Below are 12,418 nucleotides of genomic sequence, written 5' to 3'. Positions count from 1 at the left end.
AGTCCTGAATAAACCACGGCCTTTAAGTGCAAAGCAAACAAACCAGCCTTTCCATGGCAAACAAAAATCAAATTACAGAGGACCAGCCCTGTTGCACCTTTGCAAAGTGCATCAGTCTTTGAGGCAAAGGTCAGCTGTTGGCGGAGCAACAGCTGGTTCCAGGCAGGGAGGCGGCAAAGAACCCAAAGAACCCGAGCAGCAGCTCTGCCCTGCTGACAGAAGTCTTCAACATCACTGAGGGATGGTTAATCTGCACAAATTAGTGAAAGAGAGGAGTAAAGGGATAATTATGAGCATACATTTGTGAAAGAAGTAAGTCTTTCCAGTATTAAAATCACTGAATCACACAATGGTTAAGGTTGGAAGGGACCTTTGAAGGCCATCTGGTCAAACTGCCTGCTCAAGCAGAGGCATCTAAAGCAGCTTGCTTGGCACTGTGTAAAGACAGCTTTTGAAGATCTCCAAGGAGGAGACTCCACAACCTCTCTGGGCAACCTGTGCCAGTGCTCCCACACCCACACAGCACGGAAGAGCTGCCTGGTGCTCAGACAGAACCTCTTGTGTTCCAGTTTGTGCTCATTGCCTCTTGTTCTGGCATGGACACCACTGAAAACAGCCTGGCTTTGTCCTCTTTGCACCCTCTTTTCAGGTATTTATAGACATTAATGAGATCCTCCCTCTTCTTTTTCTTCTCCAGGCTGAACAGTCCCAGCTCTCTCAGCCTGTAGTCAGAAAGGGTGCTGCAGTGCTTTCCTTATCTAGGTGGCCCTCCCTTGGACTCTCTCCAGTACGTCCATGTCTCTTTTGTACCTGTGTGTGTGTGTATGTGCAAAACTGGACACGGGAAGAGTCTGACTGAGAGTAAGTTACAGTCCAGATCCTGCATCTTGTTTGTGCTGTGGTCAGAACAGGAAGCACTATGTACGACGGTGTCTTCCAGCATCAGCAGAAGACTTACAGGATATCAACATCCATCTCTAGGTACTTGGACTGATAAAAAACACCAGACTCACAAGTCCATGAGACAGACAGAAGAGAAAGGGCTCAATATTATGGGAGTTAATTAAAATTACCAATAACTTAGCAAATAGGAAAGGCTATGACATGTCTGAACTCTCCCTTTACTCCACCTTCACACCAACTTCTGCCCTTCAGTAGTGCAAAGGTGCAAGGCAGGAGTCCCTGTCCCCTCCAGAGCCAGGCTGAGGAAGACAGACAACAACACCTCCGCTTGCAGATAAATGCCACAGGTTTTCTTTCAAAACACAACCAAAGAGCTCAAAGTGGCCACCTTCATACAGTGTGACTCTCACCCAGAAAGAGGGAGATCTGCATTTTAGCCTTTTTCAGTATGAGAAGGTCCAAGTTCTCTCCTCCTAACTGCCTCAGCAACTGGGGTTGGTGTCGTGTCCCCTATCCTAACAAACTTATTTCTGGGTCACAGTGTCAGGACCTCGGGTGAGGTGCAGAGACTTGGCAACACACTTTTCCCCAGTGATGTGCCTGCCTGCAGTCAAGGCCAGCTCTGCAGTAACCTTGAGTCAGGCAGCTGCAAGAGCTGTGAGGTGCCTCGATGAGAGCCTGGTCCTCTTGGTTTGGGAACTCCATTATCAGCCTTAGCTCTTGCCTTTGCTCCTTCCTGGATCTGTGTGGATGGCATGCCTGTGCCTGGCTGTGAACCTCACCCATCCTGAGCCTGACCTCAAGCTCAACCCATCTTGTCACTACTGGCTTGCCTGGTGACCTGAACTCATGGTTGAATCTGGTCACTGCCACCGGACCTGCTTTGCAGTTCTGGCTGGGGTGCTGTGGGACTGGGCGGTGCCAGGGAAGGCTCTGCCCTGCTGGCCTTATCATCACCCGCAGCTCTCAGCTCATCCCCCTTTACAAAGCAGCCCAGTCTGATCTCCCTGACACACGGGACAGGGTGAAAAGATGGTTATGTTTATGCTAGATTTGTCCGTGTTGCCTGTTTTAGTTTAATCAAGAGACTGTTACATTAATAACCTCCAAAGAACTTGTGTATATTGCTTTATATATGCACTGCAGCCAATTATGAAGCTTAATTCAAAAAGCAGTCCCAAAATAGAAAATTTACAGTTTGCGTCATAAAAAGCATTTAGAGATAAGTAGTAAAAGAAAACATGTGAGGCTAAATACCAAAAGTGAGTGTAGACATCAAAGCAACAAGCATTGAAATGCCTACATTTTCTTTGCTCCTTGAAAAAGAAATATGAGATGCCTGGAGAAGCATAATAAGAATTAGAGTGAGGCCCAGGAAACCCAGCACAGTGTGTGTGACACCATCCAGGCCTACCAAGGAAGAGAAGTTTCCTCAGACAAAGGAGGAAACAAAAAAAAGATCAGACACTCTCATCTCATCTCCCCTTTACAATTTACATACTCCCCTGGAAATTCACTGTCTTAAAGCTCTCCCTTGAAGGCTGGTTTCTAAACACCCTTTTTAAAATCAGACACATGTTACAGTTTCTTTTAAACCACCAAGAAAATAAAAGGGTTCTGAGCTGCCGTTCCGCTTTTTGAGCAATACAGGAGTTGTTCATATGCACAAGTAGAACTGGGATGCCCAGTTCCAAATTCATCCACTACCCCTTTCTTCTAGGAACGCAAGCCAAGAACATAGCTCACACACAAAGTTTTCAGTCACTGTTTACATACAAAGGCTTACAATGTATCTGGGTAATTGTATCTCAGAAACCATTTCTCCATGTAGAAAATAACATTTGACTATAGTAGTTAGAGAAAACAAACCTGATTTTGTCTCTATAACTTCTTGACTGGGGCACTTAGCAGGGAGGGGTCAATTCTGGGGCCTGTCCAAGTGCCAAGGATCTTATTACTTTGATTCAGTGACTGCCTAGCTAATATGAAATATTGAAGTAATCTTGGATTTAGACATGAAAATTCTTCAGCAAAACTATTTTAAACTCTTCTTATTGATCTTTTTTTTTTTTTTTTTTTTTTTTTTTTTTCTTTGTTGGTTTGTTTCTTTTTTTAGTATTTATAGACAAGGTAGTAATTGTGTAGCCATATTGTTAGTTTCCCAAGAGAGTTTTTACAGATGTGTTAAGAATTACATTTTGCCTATGGATATGCTTTTGTCCTGACTGATTTCTGATACTCGCATCTTCCCGTTTGAAAACAGATTGTCTCTATATTGTTAACAAGTTTTCCATACTTTTAAAAGTGTAACATTTAATCTCCTTTCTACCTGCATGAACACAGCAGTACCAGGCTATGGGACATGCTGCTTTTCTCTGGGCAGTGATCAGGGTACTTGTAGGAGTTACTGAAGTTCTGGATGCTGGAGGCTTGACTCAGTTGCTTGATCCCTCAAGGGACTGCAACATCTCCATTGGGCTGTCAGATATGACACAAGACCTAGGGGACAACTGTGCTCCTCCAGTCTGGTGACTGGAGGTTGGGTGGGCATTTCAAATGGCACTGGGTCTAGAGATGAGAGCTAAGACCTGGAGGTGTGTTTCAGCTTTGGAGGTGTAATTTGAGGTGTCTACTTGTTAGCACTTACAGGCCAGCAAAGCTTCCATTATCATCAGGGGAGATCAAGATCTCAATTTAATTGCATAGAGAGACATTTCAGATGCCCAAGGTATCTTTCAGATTGCCCTAGATATTCCTTTTCTGATTTTCTGGAATGGCAGCTAGAGGCTGTGTGTGCTCCAAGTAATGATATATCTGCCAGCTCCTTAAAGGGAAGCTCTGCTTTGTCTCAGGTGGAACTAGGTGCTCATGTGTAGGCAGCTGAATTGAGTCCCAAGTCACTGCTGCCCTTAGAGTTTACAGACTTAATCAGCTGATGAAACGTCTACCAAATTGTGAGCTGAAAAGCATCCTAAACTCCATACTTCAACTGTCTTGAATGTGATGTAAATACGAGTATGATGGCATGGATGCCTACTGTTCACGTGAGGTATATACATCTACCCAACGTGTCCCTAAAGTAAGGGTTCAGGGATTAGCTCCAGGTGTGGAGATGCTGGCTGAGTGACTGAAAAAAAAAACACGCCTGTCCTTCCTATCACAAATGCATTTAATCTCCCTCCCAGCTCCATACACCTTATTCTCTGCCTATGCTCTTTCTTGATAAAGGATCTAAGACTGTTATCTATTATCTACCCCAACAGTGTTTTGCACATCCCAACTTAGCCCCACTCCCCCATAAGTATGAGTGAATGACAGAGCTATCTCCAGGATCCCAGTTCCTGTGCTCCTGCCCTCGCACTGTTGGCACATCCATCCTACTCAGCCTTGAGCTACTTTGTCTCTTCTCCTCCCACTCACGCTCAGGAAGCTTTGCACCCTATGTTGCTTTCTGTGCCACACCATTCATGTTTTACAGCTTCTTCATTATAAATAACAAAGTCACCCAGTTGTTTATATTTAAAATTATTCTTTTTGCATTTTTTTTGTGTTTGACTACTGAATTAAAAATGAGTTACTGCATTTATTTTGACACTTACTTTGTTACATCATTCACGCTGATATTCCTTGGCTTTCCTTCTCATTGAATGGGGTTTTCTAGGGGTTCCATTTCTGGATTATCACATCCAAAATTCAGCGAGTACTGAGGGGTTAACAAGGTGTGATACCACATTTGAGAAGATTATAAAAAGTTTCAGCAGGGAAAAGAAAAGCTTCATTTCAAAAGGAAAATGTGTGTAGTTTTCCAGCAGGGCACGTTTACAATATAAATATATATATATATATTTAGAGTGACTTAGAAGAAATCTGTGTGTGCTGAAATTAGCAAACAACAAGCGAGGGCTTGCCTGCAGTGTTGCTTTTACACTGACAGGGGTAAGTCAGTGACAAATCTCAGCATAGCTTGACATGGATCATTTGAAATCAGCATGCTTCGTACCCACAGAGATCTTGAATTCTCTCCTGCAGTGCATGTGAGCTCAGTGTTTACAAATGCATCTCATGTATGCAAGCTACTCATCAATATACTTTGCTTTGAAAAAATTACCTGGTGAAAAATCAGGGTGGTCTCCACTGCAGTAAAGGTCTCCACTGCAGTAAAGCTATGAAGGGTTAAACCTGCCTGCATTTTTTTTTTTTCTTGTTGAGAGGGTGGGGTTATGGCAATAGGGGAAGCTATAAACATGTAAGATTTGGAATGTAGCACTGTTGCCTAACAAGACCTCTGTCTTTGACATTAAATTCAGTCTTTTTCAGGGTTGGCAGGCAAAGCAAGTTCTATTGCTCTTTTAAAAGCTGGGTAAGAGGTCATGTGACTGTTTTGCTTTCATAAAAATAGCTTTTATTGCAAAATCCAGTTTCCTTTGTCTACTGTTTATACTGTTTAAACAAAGTTTATAAAGCAGTGTAAAATAAGGTACCCAAATGTCATTGTCCATTCAGTCTGACAAGCATCCTTCATTGCATAATCATGAATCTTAACCTAGGCCATCTGAGAGGCTGGCAATCTAAACCCTGAAAACAGACTGGGAGGGTGGAGAAACTGCTCTGTTTTCAGTTCTGTTTACTAAAAAGGTGAGGTCTTTGCTGAACTGCCATATTTGTTCTCTGACCTTTGTGAAATGCCTTATGTGTGGGGTTTTATTTTAAATGTTTTAGTCTAAATTCCTATGCAGATTTGTTTCTTGCTATTGTTTCTGATGGTGTAAGGAAATCTCTTCTATTCTTCTTAGAAAGGGAAGGGAAAGACAGTCTCCAGTATGGACTGCATCTTCTGGGCTTTGGAAAACTGCAGTCAGTTCCCAGTGTGACCACAAAGTTTCTATTGCGATTTAAGCAAGCAATTTAGCACTAGATCCACAAAGGACATAGAAGGTAGCGTTGTTGGGCTGAGATGCCTATCAAGATCCAGATTCTTGGTTACATGTCTGGTCTGCCACCACAAAATGTGAAGAGATCCAACCCCCCCCCCCAAAAAAAAAAAAAAAAAAAAAAGTGGCAAAAAGCCACCTAAACTTGCCAAAAGGAAACAGCATAAGACAAAAGGAGAAGTTCCACATGAATTAAGAGAACTGAGACGTGCCCTTGAATTGAAGTCTCCTTCCAGTAACTCTAGATTCATTCTTACGCTCTTCAGTCCAACCCGTATTACATTTCTACACAAAAGAGACAATTTCAACAGTGAGGCTAACAGAGATCGGTGCTATAGTGCCCTCTGATCTGGAAGTTATCAAAGGCGATGTATGGATACATATTTCCCCCATAGGTAAAGTCCAGCTTTCATGCATGTGGATGAAAGGGTAACGCAGACTCTGTCTGTCTTGGTTCGTGTAGGATTCTGTCTACCGGGACAGCAATGGGAGTGCTTACTGAAGCGGGCTCGGGAAGTCACATAAAAGAGGACAGTCTGCACCATGGATCCTGATGGTATTTAGGTATAAGACAGGTATTTAACTGTTCCATAAAGTCAAGCCTGAGGTTGTTGCAGGCTTGTCCAGAGAAAGAAAGAAAATACAACACCAAGAACAAAAAAAGTCATTTGGAGGGAGGGGAAATCTTTCTTCTTTTGAAATTTTCCAATCGCTTTGCTGTTTTCTTCCACAATTATGACTTCTGCAGGAGCCAATAGACTATCAACCAACACTTTTATTTCTAGTTATAATGCCAGCACCTCCTGTACTGTAAAAGGCAGAGGAAGAGAGATGTTTCATGCAATTCGCCCTGCTCAAAGTGAGATTAAGATTCTGCCAGAGAACTGGTGATAATGAGTTCTATCAGGCGCTGGGACTGTCCTTGGTCACCTCTGCAAATTCAACCCTGGAACAGACAAACATGTCTAAGGATGTAGGGATAATAAACACCTGGGAACAGACTGGCACCCATGTAAATGTCTGAAGGAAAAGATGCTTGTCATTCTACTCAACCTAAGAGACAGGCTATAGCAATCAGGACTAATTGAAGAGTGAGGGTAGCTTTTCAAAGGTGTCTGTTTTGGATGAGTTAGGGCAGCACAGCCTGAAGTCAACAAGTATAAGGTCAATGTAGGAAAGACTGGTGTTGTCAAAACAGAACCATCAAACAGTTTGAACAAAAACTTGACATTTCTGTACTTTGTACCAAAAGGAACAAACAAACAAACAAACAAACAAACAAAAACATTCTAAGGATTGTGCATCTTGGGAAAAAAAGTTAAAAAAAAAAAAAAAAAGGTAACCATTTCAGTTGGACTTACAGGAATCATGAGGTTAATTCTATTTACAAACTCCTCCTCCTGGATCAATTGGTGTTTTTCTTTTCTATTTTCTATTCTAAGCTGTTGTTTGATTTTCTGTGCAGTGTTAGTGGTCTTATGATCGTAGTATGCCTCAGAAACTATGCTGAATGAAACAATTCCTCTCCCCAGTCCCATGTCCAAATCTGCAAGAAGAGTGTGGAACTCTGGCTTACAGATGTGAATTGTGTGGCCTAAATCTTGTGCATGTCTTCTGGAAAGGAAACAAATGAGAGAGCTCACCACTTTGTCTACAGATGCCAATTACATAAGAAGACACGTACACTGGTTTGCTTCAGTAATTTATCTGGTGAGAATAAATTTCCACGTGTAAAACAAATGAGCAAAAAGGCTGAAAATCCACAGTAATATGCCAGGACAATATATTATACAGGTGCATGGATTCTTCTGAATTCTGTCCTTGTACTATTTTCCTCACCTGGTGTATCCCCCTCCTTTCATTCCTTGTGTCTTTCAAATCATACTGTGCAGTTAGTGTGTCAGCATCGGTCCCACCCTTTGACTCCATTCTGAAAGGACCAGTATAAAAGAAATGAGCTTCCTCTTAGCCTTCCAAATAAGTGATTATGGCTCAGTCACTAAAGCACTACTGTCTCGGTGAGGAAATGACATACTCCTTCTAAGACACAGGCACAGGCTAGGTAAGAGTCTCCCATGTTTCTTAGTCTGCACAGTATCATTTGAATAAAATCATATGCAGATGCTGTCTTAAAGTTTTTTCCAAGAATATATTTCTTCTAATTGGAATAATAACAAGAAAAAATGAGCCAGAAACGATGAAAATTGATGAAAACCAATCAGTTCTATCCCCTGCAAAAAAAGACAGGATTGTTCTTCCTGTTCATCTGACATGGTGAAGAATAGACAATCTGGTTTTATTCCTTAGGAACGAGTCCAAAAGAGAAGTGGCAACATTTTACTTTCAATTATAGTATTTTCTGTATTTCAGTTTCTGAAATAAAATTATCCTTGCTAAAGGTTAAGCTAAGAAGTGATAGATAAAGGTTTCAGCATACAAACTTATCAAAGTCAGAAGTCCTGGCAGAAGGACGTGTTGCCTTTTCCTTCTGAAGGATTCTTGATTTACCATGCCCAGGCTGGCTCCCAGAGGATCGTTGCCATTTTCTCTGAAGTTTCAGTTGTCTTCCTAATCAAGCTGTAGTTCATCTGAGGAATATTTAGACTAGAGTGGTAAATGTTTGGGTATTAAAACCATTTTAGAAAAAAAAAATGGATCAGGGAAGAAACATTTGGAGAAATTATTTATACAACAATAGACCAAGAAATCCTTGCCAAAAATAGACTGGTTGTTCTAGGCATGTGCATACAGTAAAATACTTTGTAATCTGAAGAAGGGGTGTTAAGGGTTTTCAAGCCCGTAAGCAAGACACAACAAATACTTCTTGCAGAGAAGTAGCACCTCTCCTATAAAGAAAGACTGAGAGAGCTGGGGATGTTCAGCCTGAAGAGGAGAAGGCTCTGGGGAGACTCACTGCAGCATTTTAATACTTAAAGGGGGCTTACTAAAAAGATGGAGAGCAACTTTTTACTTGGGCAGATAATGATAGGACAAGGGGGAATGGTTTTAAACTGAAAGAAGGAAGATTTAGATAGGTAGGGAGGGAATTCTTCACTCAGAGGGTGATGAGGCCCTGACACAAGTTGCACAGAGAAGCTGTGGATGCCCCATCCCTGGAGGTGTTCAAGGCCAGGCTGGATGGGGCTTTGGGCAACTTGGGCTGGTGGGAGGTGTCCCTGCCCATGGCAGGGGGTGGTGGTGGAATTAGATGATCATTAAGGTCCCTTCCATCCCAAGCCATTCTCTGATTCTGTGATTCTATGAGGTAGGGAAAGGATAAGGTGCTCTTAATAAACCCATGCCTTCCTTCAGAGCTCACAAAATTATCTTTCAAATGTATTCAGAACCCTACACAATTTGATGCTTTACAGTTCTATCAGGAGGTGTTCATATATTTCAGTAAACATTATTTAATTTTCTAGAGAATTTGAAAAGCAAACAAGCATTTCAGTAATCTATAAGCACAAGGAGATACAAAGATTTCTCCAAAAGACTTTTCTAACAGAACTTATGCCTGACAAGTCTGGAGTTGGCTATAAGGTCTTTAAGGCTTTTTTTTTTTTTTTTTTTTAATTTTTCTCTTCTCCCTTGAAAAGTAAATTTAAGTTAATTCATAAACAAATTTCATTACTATGGGATTTTTTGTTTGTTTTAATGTGGTCTTCTTTCTCTTTCTCTCTCTCTCTTTTTTTTTTTTTTTTTTTTTTTTTCCTTCTCTTTTGTTTCCTTGCTAACACCTTCTCTTCTCAATTTCAGGTTCCTGAAAATGTTTCAGATGCTTCAGATGCAGAGCAAAAGGATTGGAGTTTTACATACTATTCATATGTGAATATCTTCAGATGTAGATACATCACTCGTGGTGGATAACTGGGTTTTCAATCTTCAGACATAATTTTTAAGAACACAGTTTTTCAAGTTAGATTTAGAACACACTTTTAGTGTTAATAAGGGAATAGCAAAATATTCCAGGAATAAAAAAAGTGTCTCAGGAAGCAAATATTATAGCCATATTCACATCCTCATATTTGTCTTAAATTAGATCAATAGTTCAAATATCCCGTGAACTGTAATTCTATCAAATCTGTAAGATAAACTTGATTAAGTTGGAAGAACTGAAGATTGTTTTAGGTGTGTAAGGAGGCTTTTATATTCAAATGTTGACAGAAAAACGTCAAATGCATTGGCATCTGGTTCACTGAGGAAATCGAAAACATAGTCAAAGTTAACTTATTCCCATTCATTATGCAGTTAGCAAGCAACTTAAAAGGTTGGCAAGCTCTACCTCTTTCCCTCTGGGGAAAAATAAACATGAACTTAAAGTGAATGCACTTCCTAGGATCCTGTTTATTTTAAGTGTCCTCCTTATTCCAGATTCTTATTTTACCAAAATCAGCATGCTGAATACCTCTTAGTGAAGCATTGATTGTAAACCTGTACTCTCCTCACAATATTATCAGAATGGACAGATTTCTCAAACCCTTGTCCTATCACCCGACAAAAACTCTCAGTTAGACAATACAACTGCGTGATTTGTGGGTAAGGCAGTGTTAAGAGCCCTAAATTGGCATTAAATGGAATAGGGATTGTTTGCTCCTTTTCATCTCATTGAACATACAGACTGTTGGGCTGTGTTTATACTGCTGAGTTGATTCAAGCCTTGGGGCTGAATAGCGCTGACTGGCTTTGCATCCCCACTCTGCAAGGTCAACTCCCTCTAGAACTGACTTTTATTGAAAACTGGCGTGGCCCACAACAGAGTGAAGGAGAGCTCTAAGAATTAAGCAATAGGACAATAAGTGTGAATGTCTGAGCTCATTCCTTGTTCCTTATTTGTTTAGATATGCCCTAAAGAAAAATAAATTAAAAAAAAAAATCCAGTTGCTGTGAAAACTTAAAAACAAGTCACCAGGCTAACAGTGATGATGAACGCATTAGAAGATGTATTATGACTCTATAGGAGTAAGAGTTACAGTCTAGAAAGAGGGTTCCTCCCTGGTATTCTCAGTAATATTCATGTCCAGAGAAGCAAAACAGAGACCTGCTTCTTAAGATCATGGTCACAGCAGTCACGGATCATGATGAACTCCACTGCAGCACTTCTTGCAAGAATCACAACACATCCTGTTACAGCCAAAGCAGCAGTGCCTGGCTGCACCCAAGGGCTGGTTACCCCTCCTGCATGTATGCATGCCCACAGACATACACACATGGGAGACAAAACTCATGCATATATACACATATACAATTTACACATACGTAGATATGAAATAGAACCATCACTTCTCTCCAGCTAGTATGAAACTATCCGGTACTATAGTACTCAGAATAATTTTAAACTGGTGCTAAGAAATCTTCCCGACAATGGACCCATTGATTTGGGCATGGTCCTTTTGAGATGTTGCCTTGGGCTGCTGTTGGGAAGCTGCTTTGCAGCCTGCCAGATATGTCTTTTTGTTGTGTAACACCAAGGGTGGCTTAGGACATGAGGCCATGGAGGGGCCTGCTGAAAGACCTGTTAGTCTGGGAGAAGCCAAATCCGACATGAGTCAGATTCATGCTGCACCTTCCTGCAGTGTGGGGGTGGGACACTGGCACACGTCTCTTGGGCTCTGCTGAGTTCTTCCCAACCCAGAGACTTCTGAGCTTGCTGAGTTAGTTCGAGGGTGAGCTAACACGTAGGCAGCGTAGACGTTAAGGAGTGAAGAGCTGGCAACGCTCTAGCACAACCCAGCAAGACAGTAGAGATGTACCTTGTGTTTACTTAAATTTGATTTTTTTTTTTTTTTAATTTATTTTTTTCCCCTGTCTTAAGTCTTCCGCTTGGAGTAACTCAAACTTTTATAGTGGAGTTGGTCAGATTGGAATTAGGAAACTTACCTGGATAACATTGAAGATTCTGCCTTGAAAGATCGAGTCAAGAGACCATTGTAATATTAATCCCTCACTCCAGTTTAATATTGAGCATGCTACAGCAGTGTATTGTCTTTCCTTGATATGTTCACAATGCAAGACAATATTAAAAATACAGCCATTTCTCCAATGCCCATGGCCAGATTATCCTTGTTGGAGTTAAAACCAGGTCCTAGGTACAGGGATATATATGAACTGGCTGTCTGATGGAAACCACAACCCACATTCACACGACACTATGTGCCAGTGCTTTTTATTAGACTCTTAAACCACCTCTGTAGCTACATTGCTGTAAGATGCTACATGTAGGAACACAGGGGATGGGTTTATGCACCGAGCTGTTGGTGGTCCATGCAGTTTAACTGGCAGCACTCTCCCTGACAATGTCCAAGCCCAGCTCAGGGCCTACCACAGTCCTAGGACTCTTCCCAAATGCAGTGTGAACAAAGCACCCTGCTCTAGATGGAAAGAGAGCTTAGCTGTGTTGCTGCAAGAAGCAGCAAGGCGCTTGCTTTTGGAGCCAGGGAATTGGCTCTGGTCCATTTTATTTAGTGTTGGAGCTATAAGCAAACTGATCTACACAGAGTCAGCCCAGTGTCTATACACCAAGTGTACCAGTGGCACCAGACGCTTCAAGAATTAGGATGCAGAGATTTCAGATATCCTCAGGTTAG

Source organism: Aythya ferina (assembly GCF_964211825.1).
Source record: "Aythya ferina genome assembly, chromosome: 1".
NCBI classification, from domain to species: domain Eukaryota; kingdom Metazoa; phylum Chordata; class Aves; order Anseriformes; family Anatidae; genus Aythya; species Aythya ferina.
This window is presented reverse-complemented; position numbering follows the sequence as displayed.